Source organism: Cherax quadricarinatus, chromosome 35, assembly GCF_038502225.1.
Source record: "Cherax quadricarinatus isolate ZL_2023a chromosome 35, ASM3850222v1, whole genome shotgun sequence".
NCBI classification, from domain to species: Eukaryota; Metazoa; Arthropoda; class Malacostraca; order Decapoda; family Parastacidae; genus Cherax; species Cherax quadricarinatus.
In genome coordinates, this window is record NC_091326.1 from 33,115,900 (window position 1) to 33,142,352 (window position 26,453).

General features: G+C 47.6%; 1 protein-coding gene across 1 annotated transcript in view; it reads right to left on the bottom strand.

Moving 5' to 3' along the window:
- LOC128695212 (membrane progestin receptor gamma) overlaps positions 1 to 26,140 on the bottom strand; it is a 268,155-nt gene extending 242,015 nt beyond the window's left edge. The window contains exon 1 of the mRNA XM_053785730.2: positions 26,002 to 26,140. The gene's annotated coding sequence lies outside the window, so the exon portion shown is untranslated. The remainder of the gene's footprint in view (positions 1 to 26,001) is intronic.
- Positions 26,141 to 26,453: the final 313 nt, after the last annotated feature.

Consider the following 26,453-nt stretch of genomic DNA (forward strand, 5'->3'; position numbering starts at 1 on the left):
GGTATACAACACCGTTGTGTTGCGGTGTCTGACACTGTTGTTGGTATACAACACCGTTGTGTTGCAGTGTCTGACACTGTTGTTGGTATACAACACCGTTGTGTTGCAGTGTCTGACACTGTTGTTGGTATACAACACCGTTGTGTTGCAGTGTGTGACACTGTTGGTATACAACACCGTTGTGTTGCAGTGTCCGACACTGTTGTTGGTATACAATACCGTTGTGTTGCAGTGTCTGACACTGTTGTTGGTATACAACACCGTTGTGTTGCAGTGTCTGACACTGTTGTTGGTATACAACACCGTTGTGTTGCATTGTCTGACACTGTTGTTGGTATACAACACCGTTATGTTGCAGTGTCTGACACTGTTGTTGGTATACAACACCGTTGTGTTGCAGTGTCCGACACTGTTGTTGGTATACAACACCGTTGTGTTGCAGTGTCTGACACTGTTGTTGGTATACAATACCGTTGTGTTGCAGTGTCTGACACTGTTGTTGGTATACAACACCGTTGTGTTGCAGTATCTGACACTGTTGGTATACAATACCGTTGTGTTGCAGTGTCTGACACCGTTGTGTTGCAGTGTCTGACACTGTTGTTGGTATACAATACCGTTGTGTTGCAGTGTCTGACACTGTTGTTGGTATACAACACCGTTGTGTTGCAGTGTCTGACACTGTTGTTGGTATACAATACCGTTGTGTTGCAGTGTCTGACACCGTTGTGTTGCAGTGTCTGACACTGTTGTTGGTATACAACACCGTTGTGTTGCAGTGTCTGACACTGTTGTTGGTATACAACACCGTTGTGTTGCAGTGTCTGACACTGTTGTTGGTATACAACATCGTTCTGTTGCAGTGTCTGACACTGTTGTTGGTATACAACACCGTTGTGTTGCAGTGTCCGACACTGTTGTTGGTATACAATACCGTTGTGTTGCAGTGTCTGACACTGTTGTTGGTATACAATACCGTTGTGTTGCAGTGTCTGACACTGTTGTTGGTATACAACACCGTTGTGTTGCAGTGTCTGACACTGTTGTTGGTATACAATACCGTTGTGTTGCAGTGTCTGACACTGTTGTTGGTATACAACACCGTTGTGTTGCAGTGTCTGACACTGTTGTTGGTATACAACACCGTTGTGTTGCAGTGTCTGACACTGTTGTTGGTATACAATACCGTTGTGTTGCAGTGTCTGACACCGTTGTGTTGCAGTGTCTGACACTGGTGTTGGTATACACTACCGTTGTGTTGCAGTGTCTGACACTGTTGTTGGTATACAACACCGTTGTGTTGCAGTGTCTGACACCGTTGTGTTGCAGTGTCTGACAGTGTTGTTGGTATACAACACCGTTGTGTTGCAGTGTCTGACACTGTTGTTGGTATACAATACCGTTGTGTTGCAGTGTCTGACACCGTTGTGTTGCAGTGTCTGACACTGTTGTTGGTATACAATACCGTTGTGTTGCAGTGTCTGACACTGTTGTTGGTATACAATACCGTTGTGTTGCAGTGTCTGACACTGTTGTTGGTATACAACACCGTTGTGTTGCAGTGTCTGACACTGTTGTTGGTATACAATACCGTTGTGTTGCAGTGTCTGACACTGTTGTTGGTATACAACACCGTTGTGTTGCAGTGTCTGACACCGTTGTGTTGCAGTGTCTGACACTGTTGTTGGTATACAATACCGTTGTGTTGCAGTGTCTGACACTGTTGTTGGTATACAATACCGTTGTGTTGCAGTGTCTGACACTGTTGTTGGTATACAACACCGTTGTGTTGCAGTGTCTGACACTGTTGTTGGTATACAATACCGTTGTGTTGCAGTGTCTGACACTGTTGTTGGTATACAATACCGTTGTGTTGCAGTGTCTGACACTGTTGTTGGTATACAACACCGTTGTGTTGCAGTGTCTGACACCGTTGTGTTGCAGTGTCTGACACTGTTGTTGGTATACAATACCCACAAATTAAGACACCTGGTGCAACAACTGGGTTATGTTCACTGACTGTAGAAGTCTACTACGCAGGCGAAACGTTTCATCAACAACTGCTGCACATGTGTCCTTATTATACTCATCTCGTCAATATTTTATACCATTTTCAGTATTATCCTTAATGAAATAAGAACGGTGCTTTGATCCAAGGAACTGGATTTATCCTCTCCTTGGATCGGATATGAATGCCTCCTCTTCCACAGACACTACATTACCCCACCGGGTTTAGCGCTTTCCTTTAATTAAAATGTAACAATTGTGAAGAACACGATCCTTCAGTTGTTGATGCCTCGCACGTAGTTGTTGATGCCTCGCACGTAGTTGTTGATGCCTCGCACGTAGTTGTTGATGCCTCGCACGTAGTTGTTGATGCCTCGCACGTAGTTGTTGATGCCTCGCACGTAGTTGTTGATGCCTCGCACGTAGTTGTTGATGACTCGCACGTAGTTGATGCCTCGCGCGTAGTTGTTGATGCCTCGCACGTAGTTGTTGATGCCTCGCACGTAGTTGTTGATGCCTCGCACGTAGTTGTTGATGCCTCGCACGTAGTTGTTGATGCCTCGCACGTAGTTGTTGATGCCTCGCACGTAGTTGTTGATGCCTCACACGTAGTTGTTGATGACTCGCACGTAGTTGTTGATGCCTCGCGAGTAGTTGTTGATGCCTCGCACGTAGTTGTTGATGCCTCGCACGTAGTGGTTGATGCCTCGCACGTAGTGGTTGATGCCTCGCACGTAGTTGTTGATGCCTCGCACGTAGTTGTTGATGCCTCGCACGTAGTTGTTGATGCCTCGCGCGTAGTTGTTGATGCCTCGCACGTAGTTGATGCCTCGCACGTAGTTGTTGATGCCTCGCACGTAGTTGATGCCTCGCACGTAGTTGTTGATGCCTCGCACGTAGTTGTTGATGCCTCGCACGTAGTGGTTGATGCCTCGCACGTAGTTGTTGATGCCTCGCACGTAGTTGTTGATGCCTCGCACGTAGTTGTTGATGCCTCGCACGTAGTGGTTGATGCTTCGCGCGTAGTTGTTGATGCCTCGCACGTAGTGGTTGATGCCTCGCGCGTAGTTGTTGATGCCTCGCACGTAATGGTTGATGTCTCGCACTTAGTGGTTGATGCCTCGCACGTAATGGTTGATGACTGGCACTTAGTGGTTGATGGCTCGCACGTAGTTGTTGATGCCTCGCACGTAGTGGTTGATGCCTCGCACGTAGTTGTTGATGCCTCGCACGTAGTTGTTGATGCCTCGCACGTAGTGGTTGATGCCTCGCACGTTGTTGATGCCTCGCACGTAGTTGTTGATGCCTCGCACGTAGTTGTTGATGCCTCGCACGTAGTTGTTGATGCCTCGCACGTAGTTGTTGATGCCTCGCACGTAGTTGTTGATGCCTCGCACGTAGTTGTTGATGCCTCGCACATAGTGGTTGATGCCTCGCCCGTAATGGTTGATGTCTCGCACTTAGTGGTTGATGCCTCGCACGTAGTGGTTGATGTCTCGCACTTTGTGGTTGATGCCTCGCACGTAGTGGTTGATGCCTCGCACGTAGTTGTTGATGCCTCGCACATAGTTGTTGATGCCTCGCACGTAGTTGTTGATGCCTCGCACGTAGTTGTTGATGCCTCGCACATAGTGGTTGATGCCTCGCACGTAATGGTTGATGTCTCGCACTTAGTGGTTGATGCCTCGCACATAGTGGTTGATGTCTCGCACTTAGTGGTTGATGCCTCGCACGTAGGTGTTGATGCCTCACACGTAGTTGTTGATGCCTCGCACGTAGTGGTTGATGCCTCGCACGTAATGGTTGATGTCTCGCACTTAGTGGTTGATGCCTCGCACGTAGTGGTTGTTGCCTCGCACGCAGTGGTTGATGCCTCGCACGCAGTGTTTGATGCCTGGCACGTAGTTGTTGATGCCTCGCACGTAGTTGTTGATGCCTCGCACGTAGTTGTTGATGCCTCGCACGTAGTTGTTGATGCCTCGCACGTAGTGGTTGATGCCTCGCACGTAGTGGTTGATGCCTCGCACGTAGTTGTTGATGCCTCGCACGTAGTGGTTGATGCCTCGCACGTAGTGGTTGATGCCTCGCACGTAGTTGTTGATGCCTCGCAAGTAGTGGTTGATGCCTCGCACGTAGTTGTTGATGCCTCGCACGTAGTTGTTGATGCCTCGCACGTAGTTGTTGATGCCTCGCACGTAGTTGTTGATGCCTCGCACGTAGTTGTTGATGCCTCGCACGTAGTTGTTGATGCCTCGCACGTAGTTGTTGATGCCTCGCGCGTAGTTGTTGATGCCTCGCACGTAGTTGTTGATGCCTCGCACGTAGTTGTTGATGCCTCGCACGTAGTTGTTGATGCCTCGCACGTAGTTGTTGATGCCTCGCGCGTAGTTGTTGATGCCTCGCACGTAGTTGTTGATGCCTCGCACGTAGTTGTTGATGCCTCGCACGTAGTTGTTGATGCCTCGCACGTAGTTGTTGATGCCTCGCACGTAGTTGTTGATGCCTCGCACGTAGTTGTTGATGCCTCCCACGTAGTTGTTGATGCCTCGCACGTAGTTGATGCCTCGCACGTAGTGGTTGATGCCTCGCGCGTAGTTGTTGATGCCTCGCACGTAGTGGTTGATGCCTCGCGCGTAGTTGTTGATGCCTCGCACGTAATGGTTGATGTCTCGCACTTAGTGGTTGATGCCTCGCACGTAATGGTTGATGTCTGGCACTTAGTGGTTGATGGCTCGCACGTAGTTCTTGATGCCTCGCACGTAGTGGTTGATGCCTCGCACGTAGTTGTTGATGCCTCGCACGTAGTTGTTGATGCCTCGCACGTAGTGGTTGATGCCTCGCACGTTGTTGATGCCTCGCACGTAGTTGTTGATGCCTCGCACGTAGTTGTTGATGCCTCGCACGTAGTTGTTGATGCCTCGCACGTAGTTGTTGATGCCTCGCACGTAGTTGTTGATGCCTTGCACGTAGTTGTTGATGCCTCGCACGTAGTTGTTGATGCCTCGCACATAGTGGTTGATGCCTCGCACATAGTGGTTGATGTCTCGCACTTAGTGGTTGATGCCTCGCACGTAGTGGTTGATGTCTCGCACTTTGTGGTTGATGCCTCGCACGTAGTGGTTGATGCCTCGCACGTAGTTGTTGATGCCTCGCACGTAGTTGTTGATGCCTCGCACGTAGTTGTTGATGCCTCGCACGTAGTTGTTGATGCCTCGCACTTAGTGGTTGATGCCTCGCACGTAATGGTTGATGTCTCGCACTTAGTGGTTGATGCCTCGCACATAGTGGTTATGTCTCGCACTTAGTGGTTGATGCCTCGCACGTAGGTGTTGATGCCTCACACGTAGTTGTTGATGCCTCGCACGTAGTGGTTGATGCCTCGCACGTAATGGTTGATGTCTCGCACTTAGTGGTTGATGCCTCGCACGTAGTGGTTGTTGCCTCGCACGCAGTGGTTGATGCCTCGCACGCAGTGTTTGATGCCTGGCACGTAGTTGTTGATGCCTCGCACGTAGTTGTTGATGCCTCGCAAGTAGTGGTTGATGCCTCGCACATAGTGGTTGATGCCTCGCACGTAATGGTTGATGTCTCGCACTTAGTGGTTGATGCCTCGCACGTAGTGGTTGATGTCTCGCACTTAGTGGTTGATGCCTCGCACGTAGGTGTTGATGCCTCGCACGTAGTTGTTGATGCCTCGCACGTAGTTGTTGATGCCTCGCACGTAATGGTTGATGTCTCGCACTTAGTGGTTGATGCCTCGCACGTAGTTGCTGATGCCTCGCACGTAGTTGTTGATGCCTCGCACGTAGTTGTTGATGCCTCGCACGTAGTTGTTGATGCCTCGCACGTAGTGGTTGATGCCTCGCACGTAATGGTTGATGTCTCGCACTTAGTGGTTGATGCCTCGCACGCAGTGGTTGTTGCCTCGCACGCAGTGGTTGATGCCTCGCACGCAGTGTTTGATGCCTGGCACGTAGTTGTTGATGCCTCACACGTAGTTGTTGATGCCTCGCAAGTAGTGGTTGATGCCTCGCACGTAGTTGTTGATGCCTCGCACGTAGTGGTTGATGCCTCGCGCGTAGTGGTTGATGCCTCGCACATAGTTGATGACTCGCACATAGTGGTTGATGCCTCGCACGTAGTGCTAGATGCCTCGCACGTAGTGGTTGATGCCACGCACGTAGCGGTTGATGCCTCGCACGTAGTGGTTGAAGTCTCGAACTTAGTGGTTGATGCCTCGCACGCAGTGTTTGATGCCTCGCACGTAGTGGTTGATGCCTCACACTTAGTGGTTGATGCCTCGCACGCAGTGGTTGATGCCTCGCACGCAGTGGTTGATGCTTAGCACGTAGTGGTTGATGCCTCGCACTTAGTGGTTGATGCCTCGCACGTAGTGGTTGATGCCTCGCACGCAGTGGTTGATGCCTCGCACGCAGTGTTTGATGCCTCGCACGCAGTGATTGATGCCTCGCACGCAGTGGTTCATGCCTCGCACGCAATGGTTGATGCCTCGCACGCAGTGGTTGATGCCTCGCACGCAGTGGTTTATGCCTCGCACGCAGTGGTTGATGCCTCGCACGCAGTGGTTGATGCCTCGCACGCAGTGGTTGATGCCTCGCATGCAGTGGTTGATGCCTCGCACGCAGTGGTTGATGCCTCGCACGCAGTGGTTGATGCCTCGCATGCAGTGGTTGATGCCTCGCACGCAGTGATGCCTCACACGCAGTGGTTGATGCCTCGCACGCAGTGGTTGATGCCTCGCACGCAGTGGTTGATGCCTCGCACGCAGTGGTTGATGCCTCGCACGCAGTGGTTGATGCCTCGCACGCAGTGGCTGATGCCTCGCACGCAGTGGTTGATGCCTCGCACGCAGTGGTTGATGCCTCGCACGTAGTGGTTGATGCCTCGCACTTAGTGGTTGATGCCATCGCACTTAGTGGTTGATGCCTCGCACGCAGTGGTTGATGCCTCGCACGCAATGGTTGATGCCTCGCACGCAGTGGTTGATGCCTCGCACGCAGTGGTTGATGCCTCGCACGCAGTGGTTGATGCCTCGCACGCAGTGGTTGATGCCTCGCACGCAGTGGGTGATGCCTCGCACGCAGTGGTTGATGCCTCGCACGTAGTGGTTGCCTCGCACTTAGTGGTTGATGCCATCGCATGCAGTGGTTGATGCCTCGCACGCAGTGGTTGATGCCTCGCACTTAGTGGTTGATGCCTCGCACGTAGTGGTTGATGCCTCGCACTTAGTGGTTGATGCCTCGCATGCAGTGGTTGATGCCTCGCACGCAGTGGTTGATGCCTCGCATGCAATGGTTGATGCCTCGCACGCAGTGGTTGATGCCTCGCACGCAGTGGTTGATGCCTCGCACGCAGTGGTTGATGCCTCGCACGCAGTGGTTGATGCCTCGCACGCAGTGGTTGATGCCTCGCACGCAGTGGTTGATGCCTCGCACGCAGTGGTTGATGCCTCGCACGTAGTGGTTGATGCCTCGCACGCAGTGGTTGATGCCCCGCACTAAGTGGTTGATGCCTCGCACGCAGTGGTTGATGCCTCGCACGCAGTGGCTGATGCCTAGCACGTAGTGGTTGATGCCTCGCACGCAGTGGTTTATGCCTCGCACGCAGTGGTTGATGCATCGCACGCAGTGGTTAATGCCTCGCACGCAGTGGTTGATGCCTCGCACGCAGTGGTTGATGCATCGTACGCAGTGGTTGATGCCTCGCACGCAGTGGTTGATGCCTCGCACGCAGTGGCTGATGCCTCGCACGTAGTGGTTGATGCCTCGCACGCAGTGGTTGCCTCGCACGCAGTGGTTGATGCCTCGCACGCAATGGTTGATGCCTCGCACGCAATGGTTGATGCCTCGCACGTAGTGGTTGATGCCTCGCACGTAGTTGATGCCTCGCACGCTGTGGTTGATGCCTCGCACGTAGTGGCTGATGCCTCGCACGTAGTGGTTGATTCCTCGCACGTAGTTGTTGATGCCTCGCACGCAGTGGTTGATGCCTCGCACGCAATGGTTGATGCCTCGCACGTAGTGGTTGATGCCTCACACGTAGTTGATGCCTCGCACGCTGTGGTTGATGCCTCGTACATAGTGGCTGATGCCTCGCACGTAGTGGTTGATTCCTCGCACGTAGTTGTTGATGCCTCGCACGCAGTGGTTGATGCCTCGCTCTTAGTGGTTGATGCCTCGCACTCAGTGGCTGATGACTAGCACGCAGTGGTTGATGCCTCACACGCAGTGGTTGATGCCTCGCACGCAGTGGTTGATGCCTCGCATGCAGTGGTTGATGCCTCGCATGTAGTGGTTGATGCCTCGCACGCAGTGGTTGATGCCTCACACGTAGTGGTTGATACCTCGCACTTAGTGGTTGATGCCTCGCACGTAGTGGTTGATGCCTCGCACGTAGTGGTTGATGCCTCACACGTAGTTGATGTCTCGCACGCTGTGGTTGATGCCACGCACGTAGTGGCTGATGCCTCGCACGTAGTGGTTGATTCCTCGCACGTAGTTGTTGATGTCTCGCACGCAGTGGTTGATGCCTCGCACGTAGTGTTGATGCCTCGCACGTAGTGGTTGATGCCTCGCACGTAGTGGTTGATGCCCTGCACGCAGTGGTTGATGCCTCGCACTTAGTGGTTGATGCCTCGCACGTAGTGGTTGATTCCTCGCATGCAGTGGTTGATTCCTCGCATGCAGTGGTTGATGCCTCGCATGCAGTGGTTGATGCCTCGCACGCAGTGGTTGATGCCTCACACTTAGTGGCTGATGCCTCGCACGTAATGGCTGATGCCTCGCACGCAGTGGTTGATGCCTCGCACGTAGTGGTTGATGCCTCGCACGTAGTGGTTGATTCCTCGCTTGCAGTGGTTGATTCCTCGCATGCAGTGGTTGATGCCTCGCATGCAGTGGTTGATGCCTCGCATGCAGTGGTTGATTCCTCGCATGCAGTGGTTGATGCCTCGTATGCAGTGGTTGATGCCTCGCACGCAGTGGTTGATGCCTCGCACGTAGTGGCTGATGCCTCGCACTTAATGGTTGATGCCTCGCACTTAATGAATGGAATCTTTCAAGGGTTTAGACTGTGTAGACACAAATTTTGTAGGAATCTGTGCAAGTAACTGGAGAATGCATCTTCTGGTCGGCTTCAACTTTTAGTGCTGTTGTACTGTCCCCAATGTTTTAATGAGCTAAATATATTAATCATATTAATCATGGAAAAATAAAACACGAATACTGTATAATGTGATCCTTTATTGACGACGTTTCGCCCATACAGTGGACTTCATCAAGACACGAACAAATGTATCTGGGTAAAGTGTACCTGATTATTTATAGTGTGGTGAGTCAGGTGGAGAATGGAGGTTCCTTGACGTTGGTGAGGGGCTCTTGATCTAAGGAACTGGATCTGTGCTCTGGTTCCCTGCATTAAGCTTGAATACCTTCAACATACTCCCCACAGGCGCTGTATAATCCTACTGGTTTAGCGCTTTCCCCTTGATTATAATAATAACAATGAATTAAGATATATTGCGACCCCTGAATGGGGCACAATGTATATTCGATGTATATAATGTATTTTATTATTAATATAATATTATATTGCTGATATTTTTAATATTAGGTAAATTGGAAATATCTCGCTTGATATTATTATTTAATTTAGTTTATGTTATTAGGTAAGATGTAATATTTACCCTTTATTTTGTGCTCGTTGTTTGAGCAAGTGCCCGTGAGTTGGCAGACTACCCTGCTAATTGCTACCTCGCTTATTTCCCTGCCGGCTTCTCTCCAGCAGGTGGGCAGCAGCAGCAGTCCACAGGCAAGTCATGTGAGCAGTGGCGTGATCGCACCTGCGTGGGGAGACGCCTTGTCTCACTTGCTGGTTCTCTTTGTCTGCTGGTCCCGGTGTGACCCAACACCTTCCTATCTTGTCTCTGGCTGTGGTCCTTGTTTACACTCTTGTTTTGGTAGATTATGTTTTCTGTCGTGAGACGAAACATACTTCTCGTAACTTTGCAACTCTGTTCACAGAGCACAGCCTTGACTTAGTGATTTTCGACGCTTTACTGAGGTTGTGTGTCGTGCTGACACTTTAACCCCAGGTCCTGAGCTGTAGCTTCTGACCCAATTTGTTTTGGTATCTGTACACTGTCGTACTCTGGGATTTTGTTATGCTGAACCTAGATTCATTATTAAGGGAGTTATTCATTATTAAGGGAGTATCTGTAGAAGGTCCCCAGTTAGGGTCGTTATTTTGTCTCCTTGTTCCTAACTCCGTGCTGCTGCTGCTTGTGACTTCATTGCTGTTGGCGAATGGTCGCCGTGCTGTTCAAGCAAGCTGTTCTGAATTCCAGTTTGGTCAGGAAGATAGATTATTTGAGGACGTTGTGTCAGTCTTGACACAACGAACTACTTGGAATACATATATACATTCACACACACTCACATGTATATATATTATGATAATAATTACTGACAATATACCAGACGGTACTTAAGAGCCATAAAGATATAAAATATACCTTGAACATTATTATACAGTATAATTTACTTCTGCAACACGAGAGAAGTGCAGGAAGTTATATCCTATATTATATAAAGTATTTACTTGTCCACCTACACAACTTCAACTATGTTAATAAACATATCTTAATTTCTTAAGTACCTTCCAGTTGAGATCCTAAAGCACTATTCAACTTATTATAATTCTAATGGATAATTGGACCAGGATACTGACTACCTGCTACAAAAACCCAGTAACAGGCTGGATGCTAGAGGGGCAGACCTTTCTAGTATTCACTGGAGATAAATTAGACACATGTGCAACTCTTGGGTATCATTATTGAGGAAACGTTTCGCCACACAATGGCTTCATCAGTCCATACATAGGAGAAACTTGAACAGGAGGAGAGTGAAGTAATCAGTCCCTCAACCTTGAGTCGATGTGGTCAGTCCATCAATTTTGAATAGAATTCTACTCTTGGGTATGAATAAGATACCCAAAAGTTGCTTGTGTCTAATTTATCAACATGTCGGTTCTCTGAACCATTCATCTACATTCACTGGAGATCTCTATGCTTAATAGATATCGCGTTTTATGTAACAAGAGACGAACCAGTACCAGCAGGTGCGACCTCCACCTTGTACTCATGTACACTTTACCCAGGTACATCTGTTTCTAACTTGATAAAACCCACTGTGGGTGAAGCCTAGTTAATAAAGGATCCCAGTTTACTGCATTTCTCTATTTTTCTCCATCGTGTGGGTATTTTACACCATTTATCTCCATATTAATCATATATCCCTCATATCAGATAATATTTTTTGTGATAAGTAATAAGTCAGAGAGTTTCAATTGATGTGTTATCCCAGGTTAAATTTACATAATGTGCATGACGTGCGAGACATACATGATGCACATGACGTACATAATGTGCCTATAACACCTGTGTGCACTCAAGATCATTGTAATCACAATTAATATTATGTACACAAAGTTTAACAACCTAATTACTAATTTTAAAGTTGGTTAATTTTACTTAGGTAAAAGTTTGAACTGAGTTTAGAATGTGTAGGTAGCAAACACCCGAGGAAAACAGTGGCAGTCAAGTTTGATCCAAGGAAGAGGACCTCCCATTTCCATGGTCACACACCATCACAGACACAGGAATAGAGTATGGGATATAGGCGTGTGCACGCTTGAGAGTGCATATAATCACTTAAGCCCCGAAAAAAGGAAATATAAGTGATCACAGAAAAGAAAACAAAGGAAATAGTTGCTGAGTATTGTAGGGGCCGTTGGAAGGGTGAACGGTTGTGTCAGGCCTAAATAGTGTTGCCATAATAACGCAGTGGGGTATTTTGAAGAATAAGTGCGACTCAAGACCAGGGAGATAAGAGATATGTATAGATGTGTCAGTAAATACAGTGAGTGAGTGAAAAAATTAGAAGAGCTAGAGAATATAGTGCATACAGGAAGTTAGTGGAAAAATTACCGAGAAGCATCAAACACCTTCAACTTCTGGGACAATACAGACCGGCAACGTTACTCCACTGCCAGCTGCAAGTAGTATTCACCTAGTTTGAGTTGCATGGGGTCAATAGTACCTGCCTCTAGCTGGAATTGGGGGTCACTCTCCTCGAGCTATCAGAATTAGAATAAGCAGCATTTACTGGCATTTAATAGAATTTAGAGGTAGCGGCATATAGGCGAAGCCTAGTGTATTTATTTTTTAATGTAATTTTAAACGAATAAGACAGTACAGTGGGAACAAAGAGATCGGGTACATATACAATACATATGTAGTACATACGTGGGAAATAAGGACTGTTTACATAAATATATGCACGCACACTTGGGGAGAATAGCACTGTTGTTAGGCACTTGAATAGCTGTAGCACACACACACACACACACACACACACACATATATAGACACACACACACACATATATACAGGATTTTACACCTTCCTGTGAAGTGACCCTATAACCCTTCCTCCCCCCCCCCCCATCTCTCTCCCTCTCCTCTCCTCTCTCTCTCTCTCTCTCTCTCTCTCTCTCTCTCTCTCTCTCTCTCTCTCTCTCTCTTTCTCCCCCTTTCTCTCATCCTCTCTCTCATCCTCTCTCTCATCCTCTCTCTCTTCCTCTCTCTCTTCCTTTCACTCTTTCTCTCTCTCTTCCTCTCTCTCTCCCTCTCCCTCTCTTCCTCTCTTCCTCTCTTACTCTCTCTTTTCCTCTTCTTTTCTCTCTCTCTCTCTTCCCTTTTCACTCCCCCCTCTCACCTTTTCCCTCTCTCACTTTCTCCCCCTTTTTCCCTTCTTTTCCCCTCCTTCTAGGCTCCCCTTCTCTCTCTCCCTATCTCTCACTCTATCCCCCTTTTTCTTTTTCTCTTTCTCTCTTTCATTAAAAAAAAAATGGTTGGGACTCGCAGGAATCAGGGATCAGATGACAATGGTACTGGTAGGGAGGAATGGATGGAGGAACAGTGGAAAAGGATAGAGCAAGAATGGGAGAGAAAATTAGGAGAGCTTTCTGAAAAAATGGAGAAAGAGCTCTCTGTGAAATGGGAAAAGAGGTTGGAGAAGGAGACGAAGAATTGAGAGGCACAAGTCGAAACTGCAGTAGCCAGGGTAAAGGTCCTAGAATTTGAGGTAAACAGGCTGAAGCAAGTCTCAGGGGTAGTGACAAGAGAAGACACACCATACGATGATGAGAGGCTGAACAGGAAGGAAGGAGATATGAATTATGCTAAGGTCATATCAGCCTGCAAAGAAGGGCCAGGGAGTGGAAGGGAAGAGCAGATGGGTGCAGATGGAGAGGGAGATAGGTCGAATGCCGAGGCACAACCATGCTACCAAGAGCCACTGGAAAAATCAAGGGAGAAAATGACCACATACAGACAGGAACCAGAGTCACAGAGGAAGAGGCAATGGGAGGAGGAAAGGGCAAAATCAGTGATTATCCATGAGCTTTGGGAGAGAGAGGAAAGGACACACACTGAAAGACGGCAGGAAGAAAGAAAGGAGATTGAGAAAATCATCACAGAAATAGGGGGAGAAGACATGGATGAGATTGTAAATTTTCAGAGAATAGGGGGGTACTTGAAGGGGAGAAACCGACCGATCAAGCTGATTCTCAGGACAGAAACAGTGTGGAACAGGATCCTCCAAGAGAAACCACGGTTGAAAAGTTCGGAAGAGTACAAGAAGGTGTTCCTAGACAAAGACAGAACACAAACAGAGAGAAAGCAGCTGAGGGAGAGGACAAAAAAGCGAAAGGAGCTAGGAAAGGAGACAAGGATGGAACCAGCAGAGGTCAGTCAGAGCAGAACAGAGCAGCAAGGGCAAGCACACACACAACTATCCTCAGAACCCCACAACCTATCATACCATCCCAACACACAATACAATCCATAACACACAGCTTCCACCCAACCCCCAACTATAGAATCCCACAGTAAGCTACCAGGTCTCCCACCCCCACAGGCCCCCCAAACCACAGTGTTAGAAAGGAAACTGAAGGTATGGTACACAAACGCTGATGGAATAACAAACAAGTGGGAGGAGTGGCACAAAAGAGTCAAAGAGGCATCACCAGACATCATAGCGATCACAGAAACCAAGCTTACAGGTATGATAACAGATGCCATCTTTCCAGCGCGATACCAGATCCTGAGAAAAGACAGAAGGAACAGGGGGGGTGGAGGAGTGGCATTGCTGATCAAACATCGATGGAATTTTGATGAGCTGGAGAGAGGAGACAGCGGAGAAGAAAGTGATTACATAGTGGAAATGCTTCACTCTGGTGGTCCCAAGGTGATAATTGCAGTGATGTATAACCCACCACAGAACAGCAGGAGGCCAAGGCAAGAGTATGACGAGAGCAATAGAGCAATGGTTGACACACTGGCTGCAGTGGCGAGAAGAGCTCATGCATGCAGGGCAAAGCTCCTGATCATGGGCGACTTTAACCACAAGGAGATCGAATGGGAGAACTTGGAGCCACATGGGGGCCAAGATACATGGAGGGCTAAGATGATGGAGGTGGTACTGGAAAACTTCATGTACCAACACGTAAGGGACACTACAAGAGAGAGAGGAGAAGATGAACCAGCAAGACTGGACTTAGTATTCACCTTGAGTAGTGCAGATATTGAGGACATCACATATGAAAGACCCCTTGGGGCCAGCGATCATGTGGTTTTGAGCTTCGAATACACAGTAGAGCTACAAGTGGAGGGGGAAGCAGGAAGGCAAGGACAAATGAAACCAAACTACAGGAAAGGGGACTACACAGGAATGAGGAACTTCCTGAATGAGGTTCAGTGGGACAGAGAACTTGCAGGGAAGCCAGTTAATGAGATGATGGAATATGTAGCAACAATGTGCACTCTAACAGCACCTTTCAAGGCAGGTGAAATTGCCGACCTAGAAAATGTACAGAGAACTTTCACGGCGCGCATAACGGAGATAAAACACCTCAATTACTGGGAGCGCTTGAGGTTTCTAAACCTGTATTCCCTGGAACGCAGGAGGGAGAGATACATGATTATATACACCAGGAAAATCCTAGAGGGACTAGTACCGAACTTGCACACGAAAATCACTCACTACGAAAGCAAAAGACTTGGCAGACGATGCACCATCCCCCCAATGAAAAGCAGGGGTGTCACTAGCACGTTAAGAGACCATACAATAAGTGTCAGGGGCCCGAGACTGTTCAACTGCCTCCCAGCACACATAAGGGGGATTACCAACAGACCCCTGGCAGTCTTCAAGCTGGCACTGGACAAGCACCTAAAGTCAGTTCCTGATCAGCCGGGCTGTGGCTCGTACGTTGGTTTGCGTGCAGCCAGCAGCAACAGCCTGGTTGATCAGGCGCTGATCCACCAGGAGGCCTGGTCACAGACCGGGCCGCGGGGGCGTTGACCCCCGAAACTCTCTCCAGGTAAACTCCAGGTCTCCAGGAGGCTGAGGAGAGGTTTGTACCCAAGGGTAACAGGAATAATGAAAAAGCCAGGATGAGTCCATGGTTCACCCAAAGATGCAAGGAGGCAAAAACCAAGTGTGCTAGGGAATGGAAGAAATATAGAAGGCAAAGGACCCAGGAGAATAAGGAGAGCAGTCGTAGAGCCAGAAACGAATGTGCACAGATAAGAAGGGAGGCCCAACGTCAATATGAAAACGACATAGCAGCAAAAGCCAAATCTGACCCGAAGCTGTTATACAGCCACATCAGGAAGAAAACAACCGTTAAGGACCAGGTAATCAGGCTAAGGAAGGAAGGAGGAGAGACAACAAGAAATGACCGTGAAGTATGTGAGGAACTCAACAAGAGATTCAAAGAAGTGTTCACAGAGGAGACAGAAGGGGCTCCAGAAAGACGGAGAGGTGGGGTACACCACCATGTGCTGGACACAGTACACACAACCGAGGAAGAAGTGAAGAGGCTTCTGAGTGAGCTAGATACCTCAAAGGCAATGTGGCCAGATAACATCTCTCCATGGGTCCTGAGAGAGGGAGCAGAGGCGCTATGTGTACCCCTAACAACAATATTCAATACATCTATCGAAACAGGGAGATTGCCTGAGGCATGGAAGACAGCAAATGTGGTCCCAATCTTTAAAAAAGGAGACAGACATGAAGCACTAAACTACAGACCAGTGTCACTGACATGTATAGCATGCAAAATCATGGAAAAGATTGTCAGGAAAAGAATGGTGGAACATCTAGAAAGGAATGATCTCATCACCAGCAGCCAACATGGTTTCAGAGATGGGAAATCCTGTGTCACAAACCTACTGGAGTTCTATGACATGGTGACAGCAGTAAGACAAGAGAGAGAGAGGGGTGGGTGGATTGCATTTTCTTGGACTGCAAGAAGGCTTTTGACACAGTACCACACAAGAGATTAGTGCAAAAACTGGAGGACCAAGCAGGGATAACAGGGAAGGCATTGCAATGGATCAGGGAATACTTGTCAGGAAGACAGCAGCGAGTAATGGTACGTGGCGAGGTGTCAGAGTGGGCACCTGTGACCAGCGGGGTCCCACAGGGGTCAGTCCTAGGACCAGTGCTGTTTCTGGTATTTGTGAACGACATGACGGTAGGAATAAACTCCGAGGTGTCCCTGTTTGCAGATGACGTGAAGTTGATGAGAAGAGTTCATTCGATCGAAGACCAGGCAGAACTACAAAGGGATCTGGACAGGCTGCAGACCTGGTCCAGCAACTGGCTCCTGGAGTTCAATCCCACCAAGTGCAAAGTCATGAGGATTGGGGAAGTGCAAAGAAGACCGCAGACGGAGTACAGTCTAGGGGGCCAGAGACTACAAACATCACTCAAGGAAAAAGATCTTGGGGTGAGTATAACACCAGGCACATCTCCTGGAGCACACATCAACCAAATAACTGCCGCAGCATATGGGCGCCTGGCAAACCTCAGAACAGCATTCCGACATCTTAATAAGGAATCGTTCAGGACCCTGTACACCGTGTACGTTAGGCCCATATTGGAGTATGCGGCACCAGTTTGGAACCCACACCTAGCCAAGCATGTAAAGAAACTAGAGAAAGTGCAAAGGTTTGCAACAAGACTAGTCCCAGAGCTAAGAGGTATGTCCTATGAGGAGAGGTTAAGGGAAATCAACCTGACGACACTAGAGGACAGGAGAGATAAGGGGGACATGATAACGACTTACAAAATACTGAGAGGAATTGACAAGGTGGACAAAGACAGGATGTTCCAGAGACTGGACACAGCAACAAGGGGACACAGTTGGAAGTTGAAGACACAGATGAATCAAAGGGATGTTAGGAAGTATTTCTTCAGCCACAGAGTAGTCAGGAAGTGGAATAGTTTGGGAAGCGATGTAGTGGAGGCAGGATCCATACATAGCTTTAAGCAGAGGTACGATAAAGCTCATGGTTCAGGGAGAGTGACCTAGTAGTGACCAGTGAAGAGGCGGGGCCAGGAGCTTGGACTCGACCCCTGCAACCTCAACTAGGTGAGTACACCTTCCCTGTGAAGCACTGGACGCTCAAGGTGAACTACTGCGTATGAGAGGTACCAGTTAGGTGGTAGTAACTGTGGTGATGGTGGTAGTGACTGGTTGTGGTGATGGTGATGGAGGTAGTGACTGTGGTGGTGACTGTGGTGATGATGGTAGTGACTGTGGTGGTGACTGTGGTGATGATGGTTGTGACTGTGGTGGTGACTTTGATGGTGATGGAGGGAGTGACTGTGGTGGTGGTGATGCCTGTGGTGATGGTGGTGGTAACTGTGATGGTGGTGATGACTGTGGTGATGGTGGTAGTGACTGTGGTGGTGGTGACTGTGGTGATGGTAGTAATGACTGTAGTTATGGAGTTAGTGACTGTGGTGGTGATAGTGACTATGGTGGTGATGACTGTGGTGGTGGTGGTAGTGACTATGGTGGTGGTGACTGTGGTAGTTTGTGACTGTGGTGGTGGTGGTGGTAGTGGTGGTGACTGTGTTGGTGATGACTGTGGTGATGGAGGTAGTGACTGTAGTGGTGGTAGTGACTATGGTGGTGATGACTGTGGTGGTGGTGGCAGTGACTATGGTAGCGACTGAGATGGGTGGTGACGGGTAGGTGGTTGTGACTGTGGTGGTGACTGTGTGGTAGGTAGTCTTGATGACTGTGTTCGGTGGTGGTGGTGACTGTGGTGGGTGGTAGTGACTATGGTAGATGGTGGTGGTGACTGGTAGGCTGAAGTGACTGTAGTAGATGGTGGTGGCGACTGCTGTGAGTGACTGTGTGCTAGGTGGTGGGGTAGTGGTATTGGTGGTGACTGTGTGCTTGGTGGTGGGGATGATGGTAGTTGTAGTGACTGTGGGGTAGGTAGTGGTGAAGACTATGATGACTGTGGAGGTGGTGGTGGTTGGTAGCGATGGTGGGGGAGCGGTGGGGGGGAAGGTGGTGGTGGTGACTGTGGAGTAGGTGGGGGTGGTGACTGTGGGTAGGTGTGGTGACTGTGGGGTAGGTGGTGACTGTGGGTAGGTGTGGTGACTGTGGGGTGTGGGGTAGGTGGTGACTGTGGTGGTAATGACTGTGGTGGTGAGGACTGTGTGGTAGGTGGTGGTGGTGGTGACTGTGGGGTAGGTGGGGTTGGTGACTGTGGTGATGACTGTGTGGTAGGTGGTGATGGTGGCTGTGGTAGGTGGTGGTGGCGACTGTGGAGTAGGTGGTGGTGGAGACTGTGGGGTAGGTGGTGGCGGCGACTGTGGGGTAGGTGGTGACTGTGGTGATGAGTGTGTGGTAGGTGGTGGTGGTGACTGTGGGGTAGATGGGGCTGGTGACTGTGGGGTAGGTGGTGACTGTGGGTAGGTGTGGTGACTGTGGGGTAGGTGGTGACTGTGGTGGTAATGACTGTGGTGGTGATGACTGTGTGGTAGATGGTGGTGGTGACTGTGGGGTAGGTGGGGTTGGTGACTGTGGTGATGACTGTGTGGTAGGTGGTGATGGTGACTGGGGTAGGTGGTGGTGGAGACTGAGAGGTAGGTGGTGACTGTGGTGATGAGTGTGTGGTAGGTGGTGGTGGTGACTGTGGGGTAGATGGGGCTGGTGACTGTAGGGTAGGTGGTGACTGTGGGTAGGTGTGGTGACTGTGGGGTAGGTGGTGACTGTGGTGGTAATGACTGTGGTGGTGATGACTGTGTGGTAGATGGTGGTGGTGACTGTGGGGTAGGTGGGGTTGGTGACTGGGGTAGGTGGTGGTGGCGACTGTGGAGTAGGTGGTGGTGGAGACTGAGAGGTAGGTGGTGACTGTGGTGATGATTGTGTGGTAGGTGGTGGTGGTGACTGTGGGGTAGGTGGGATTGGTGACTGTGGGGTAGGTGGTGACTGTGGGAAGGTGTGATGACTGTGGTCGTGATGACTGTGTGGTAGGTGGTGGCGGCGACTGTGGGGTAGGTGGTGACTGTGGTGATGATGAGTGTGTGGTAGGTGGTGGAGGTGACTGTGGGGTAGGTGACTGTGGGGTAGGTGGTGGTGGCGACTGTGGGGTAGGTGGTGACTGTGGTGGTGAAGAGTGTGTGGTAGGTGGTGGTGGTGACTGTGGGGTAGGTGGGGTTGGTGACTGTGGGGTAGGTGGTAGTGGCGACTGTGGGGTAGGAGGTGGTGGCGACTGTGGGGTATGTGGTGGTGGTGACTGGGGTAGGTTGTGGTGGCGACTGTGGGGTATGTGGTGGTGGTGACGGGTATGTAGTGGTGGTGACTGGGGTATGTGGTGGTGGTGACTGGGGTAGGTTGTGGTGGTGACTGGGGTATATGGTGGTGGTGACTGGGGTATGTGGTGGTGGTGACTGGGGTATGTGGTGGTGGTGACGGGTAGGTTGTGGTGGTGACTGGGGTATGTGGTGGTGGTGACTGGGGTATGTGATGGTGGTGACTGGGGTATGTGGTGGTGGTGACTGGGGTAGGTTGTGGTGGTGACTGGGGTATGTGGTGGTGGTGACTGGGTATGTGGTGGTGGTGACTGGGGTATGTGGTGGTGGTGACTGGGGTAGGTTGTGGTGGCGACTGTGGGGTATGTGGTGGTGGTGACTGGGGTATGTGGTGGTGCTGGGGTATGTGGTGTTGGTGACTGGGGTATGTGGTGGTGGTGACTGGGGTATGTGGTGGTGGTGACTGGGGTAGGTTGTGGTGGCGACAGTGGGGTATGTGGTGGTGGTGACTGGGGTATGTGGTGGTGGTGACTGGGGTATGTGGTGGTGGTGACTGGGGTATGTGGTGGTGGTGACTGAGGTATGTGGTGGTGGTGACTGGGGTATGTGGTGGTGGTGACTGGGTATGTGGTGGTGGTGACTGGGGTATGTGGTGGTGGTGACTGGGGTATGTGGTGGTGGTGACTAGGGTATGTGGTGGTGGTGACGGGTATGTGGTGGTGGTGACTGGGGTATGTGGTGGTGGTGACTGGGGTATGTGGTGGTGGTGACTCGGGTATGTGGTGGTGGTGACTAGGGTATGTGGTGGTGGTGACGGGTATGTGGTGGTGGTGACTGGGGTATGTGGTGGTGGTGACTGGGGTATGTGGTGGTGGTGACTGGGGTATGTGGTGGTGGTGACTGGGGTATGTGGTGGTGGTGACTGGGGTATGTGGTGGTGGTGACTGGGGTATGTGGTGGTGGTGACTGGGGTATGTGGTGGTGGTGACTGGGGTATGTGGTGGTGGTGACTGGGGTATGTGGTGGTGGTGACTGGGGTATGTGGTGGTGGTGACTGGGGTATGTGGTGGTGGTGACTGGGGTATGTGGTGGTGGTGACTGGGGTATGTGGTGGTGGTGGTGGAGACTGTGGAGTGCAACAACTTATTTCTTTAGTGGAAGATGTGTGACCAGAATGGGCTTTATCAATGTAATAAGTCTCTCCTCGCCAGAGTACCCACCTCACAAGCCACTGAACTGTTGCCGTCTACACCGCAAGATCAACCCATCCATCACCACTCAAGATTTTGTCAACCTTCCTGAGCTGTGTCGTGTACGGTTGCTTCAAAATTACAACCAGAAATCTGCCAATACTCGCTAATTTATTGATGCAACACTATGAATCTGATTTGGTAGCATCATTCCATACCTCATTTGGCTCTGTTGTGTAGATATCTTAATCATCATGCCTAAACACATGGGTACCAAGACTCTTCAAGAGGACATCAACTAAGTGGAGCCATCAATCAAATTCACATTGAAAAAATCCAAGACAAACTCCCTTTTCTAGATATGCTTCAATTTAAAAAAAATGATAGCAGCTTGCTTATAAAATATATTACAATCACATAAATAAAGGCGTTATCATGTATTTTAATTCTAGTCATGAAACCACAACAATGTGAGGTGGCAACTAAATTCTTCCTCAGAGCTTCAGCATTTGTACCACGGTGTACGCTTAAGTATATTCTAACATACAATGAGTATTTACCAATATACACTTTCTGACTCACGTTTTCAACTGCAGCTGCAAGACAGCACTTTCAATGTGTAGAACACAAAATACAGTGAAAACATATATATGTCCAACAGCACCATGCACCATTATTTTTATATTCATGGATAAGCGCTAAACCCATAGAGACTATGCAGTACCTCAGGGAATGGCAGGCACTGAGGTTTGATTCAAGGAAATGCAGCACAAATCTAATTTCTCAGATCAAGAGTCAGTCACCGGCATCAAGGAACTTACCTTGATGGGAACCAAGCATCAGCACAGCCAAAAAGCATATCTCAGGCTTGAACCTAGGATGAGATCAAAGTCGCTACTACTACTACTACTACTACTACTACTACTACTACTACTACTACTACTATTACTACCACCATCAAGGATCTCACCAGGAAAAGACCAAAATAAAATAAACAATCCAAGGCAGCTGTTTACCTGGTCCCATGTAAATGCTGCAACCTGGATTACAATGGGAAGACTTCTACGTATATGTATACAGGAGAGACAATGTGGCCAACACATGCATTGTACAAGGCAGCTCGTATGGACACAATGAATTGGAATGGCACCAAAATTATCCCAATGCACGAACAGCGTCAGAAAAGTAGATGTTAGGAGTCATCTATATGATACGATCACCACAGTACGAACCACAGCGAGTTTCAATATTTCTGAAGCTCTGTGTCCATTAATCTTGAAACATGAAGACACTTCAACTAAATTACATCTCCATCAACAAGCCCCATCTACGCTTACTTGACCACTGCATTGCTCGTGTTCCGCACCGCTACTTTTTGGTAGCGTCCTCAGCTCACACACTGAGGAGTCTAGGATTGATCCCCAGCACGGGTGTAACGTTGGGTATGCTTCCTTACACCTGTTGTCCCTGTTCACCTAGGAAAAAGTAGGTACCTGGGTGTTAAACGGCTCTTGGGGGTCGCATCCTGGGGAGCAAGATTACCCTAAGTTGCGAGAAATGCTGTATGTAACCAGGAGCTTTCTATATTGTATACCAATTATGTCAGCTAGGACTGTAGTTATATCATGTAATGATAGAAATAGTATTATTATTATTATTATTATTATTATTATTATTATTATTATTATTATCATCATCATCATCATCATCATAAGACTAAGACGCGAAAAATGCGATTTACAATAAATAATAATAATAATAATAATAATAATAATTCTATTATCATTATTATCTTTATTTCTACAAGTACGTTATACAACTGTTACATACCTAGCTGACATGCTATAAAACCTTTGGCTACGCAGAACACATCAGGAAACTTAAGTGGAGACTTACGTCTCAAGATACTCCCCAGATAGGGAGCCAAGGCCGGGAGAATGCCGGCGAATAAAAAAAAAAAATCTTGTCCAGCAGGATGCAACCCACAATAGTCAATTAGCACCCAAGTACCTACTTACTGCTAGGTGAAAGGGATAACAGGTGTGTGAGCTGAGGACGCTATCATGTCAAGAGCACCTAGTGGATGAAACTCCTGTCCAAGACACGCAGGTGTTGCACATGTTTCTTACTCGCCAGAGTTAAGGAAATTGGAAGGATAGCCAAATGAAAGACAACGAGATGAGAATTTAAAGTTAAGAATTTGAGAATTATAGTTTACGAAAGATGCCAAGAACATGCAAGAACAGTTTTCTTGACAGAAGGAACAAGTTAAAATTATTAAACGCAGTGAATGTACATGCTACTGTCCACAGGATTGTGGTAGATGGAAAAATAAAAGCCACACCGACTTTGTTGAGTTACCCTACCGCAAGTTACTGCTACGCTTTACAGAATATGATTTTACAAGGACCCCATTGTTAATGTCATTTTGACTTTTTGGGGGGTTATCCTAGGTATTTTACACTATGTATGATAACTGTACTTATGTGTACCTGTACCTAAATAAACTTACCTACGCCTATAACAACTGTGTGCCTACCGGAACCAGAAAACGGAAGCCATGATTACGCACAAGGGATAACTTCTACAGAACTGCTGCGTAGCAGAAAAGCAATTGTATAAGTAGCGAAGTATACGAGAACAGTACATTATCATTACATATATTTGAAGAGATTTAGCTACCCCTAGTTCTAGTACATACGCACAAACAATAGAATCAGCTGGCAATGCAGACCTCATACATCAGTCAACGGAAAAACCCAAATGTGTAAACTCTATACTTGGCATGTTTACAAATAAACAGTATCTATAAAAACGAATGATACATGCAGATTTGACCACCAGAAAAATTGCCGTGATGTCCTTACTAAAAGTTTATGTCGTTCAAACAAAAAAAGAAGGTTATAGCACAAACTGTCCAGGTTACGCTTTAAAAGCAGCCAAGAGGAGAATTCCACGTGAATAAACTAACCACAACCACTCAGAGCCGAGATTACTCTGCTAGACAGCGAGAAAGAAGGATAGAAATTACAAGAATATTCCACCACCTCATGGAGCCACATACATTACTGTCAACAAAAGTCCCCAAAAAACAAATAATATTACTTTTGCAAATATACAGTTTTAAAACAAGCAACAATAGCAAAATGCCTGTGTATCAAGACTCCGAGTCAAATGCATTGTTTACAGCTATTACAGACCCACAAATGCATTGTTTACAGCTATTACAGACCCACAAATGCATTGTTTACAGCTATTACAGACCCACAAATGCATTGTTTACAGCTATTACTGAGACCCACAAATGCATTGTTTACAGCTATTACTGCGACCCACAAATGCATTGTTTACAGCTATTACAGAGACCCACAAATGCATTGTTTACAGCTATTACAGACCCACAAATGCATTGTTTACAGCTATTACTGAGACCCACAATTGCATTGTTTACAGCTATTACAGACCCACAAATGCATTGTTTACAGCTATTACAGACCCACAAATGCATTGTTTACAGCTATTACTGAGACCCACAAATGCATTGTTTACAGCTATTATTGAGACCCACAAATGCATTGTTTACAGCTATTACAGAGACCCACAAATGCATTGTTTACAGCTATTACAGACCCACAAATGCATTGTTTACAGCTATTACTGAGACCCACAAATGCATTGTTTACAGCTATTACAGACCCACAAATGCATTGTTTACAGCTATTACAGACCCACAAATGCATTGTTTACAGCTATTACAGACCCACAAATGCATTGTTTACAGCTATTACTGAGACCCACAAATGCATTGTTTGCAGCTATTACAGACTCACAAATGCATTGTTTACAGCTATTACTGAGACCCACAAATGCATTGTTTACAGCTATTACAGACCCACAAATGCATTGTTTACAGCTATTACAGAGACCCACAAATGCATTGTTTACAGCTATTACAGACCCACAAATGCATTGTTTACAGCTATTACAGACCCACAAATGCATTGTTTACAGCTATTACTGAGACCCACAAATGCATTGTTTACAGCTATTACAGAGACCCGCAAATGCACTGTTTACAGCTATTACAGACCCACAAATGCACTGTTTACAGCTATTACAGAGACCCACAAGAGATTACTTCGACAACAAAATCTTCAAGCCTGGGTACAATCTATCAAATGCAACAGAAAGACAAAACCACAATAAGTTACCTTAACACTACGAATATCGTAGCAGAAGTTTTGGCAGTAAAAATTTAAAATAAGAATTTAATTCATGTAGTGGATGGAACATAAACCCACCAAATACAACTTCAGCAGTTCCAGGACGACGCACTGGACTTAACATTATACTGTTCGGTGATTTCAATTTCAGACATCTACAGTGGGGGAATATAGCACAAAACACTCCAGAAAGTGATCACACTAATAGTCTCAAATAAACGAATTAAGGCCGATAAATTCGCCTTAAAATCAGCAAACAGCGGAACTTGTACGAAGCTACTGATCGTAGTTTATAAAGTATATTAAGCTACACCATATACACTTGATACCATGGTTGACTGTAGTAACCTTATTCAGATATACATAAATACAGTTGCATAGATTATCATACATAGTAGGATATGTGTAGATAACCTAGGATAACTCAGGAGAGGTCTGAGACCCACCACTGTATTACCTCACCCTTATTGATTTTTATTTTGCACAGCCTTAACATGAAGAACAATATAATAATTAACTTCATGGTTTATAATTATTTTCACGAATGTTTTAATTGTCATAGAAGACGACAGTTTTTATCCTTAAAAAATACATGTCAACATGTTAACGTTCATAGATTGAAAAGCCTAGTTGCTTATGCCTCTATCAACTACTATTAATTTTAGGATAATAGCTTCATTAATGGATGAATGTAGGGTATAGTGGAGGTAGGATAAGGTGGGTGACACTGGCACAGGGCCACCAGGCACTGCTGACACACCAGACGAGGTGGAACCACTTGTTAGCACCAGCCTCCTGCACATCCCACCTCTACCAGTCACACTCTGCCTCTCACATGATCGTCTGCATGATCATCACAACCTACAACTGATCTACTTACCTCCAGTGTTATAGGGAGTGTAGATAGTGTTACTGTAGTGGATGAGAGGCGTGCGTATACCCACTACACCACTACATCAGACACTGACACATGCGCCAACCTCAACCACACTTTTTTTCGTCAAGAAATTCGTCCCCACCCAACGCCACACTCCTGCCAGACGTACGACAATATAAACAAATGGTTCGCGATCATTATTACATAAATTACTGTAGCAAATGAAAAGTTCTATATATAACATAACACGGACATTTTTCCCTAAGCTTTACAATCATAAATAATGTATTTATTATTACAATAAGTACGACATAGTATGGTGTGCCAGCTGTACGAGCGTGCAACCAGCTGTTCGTTTATTTACATGGCAGTAGTACACAGTGGGGGTCGGGGAGGTGTGTACCAGCAGACTTAGCCACATACAAACAGAAAATCACGTCAAGAAGCCTACAGGC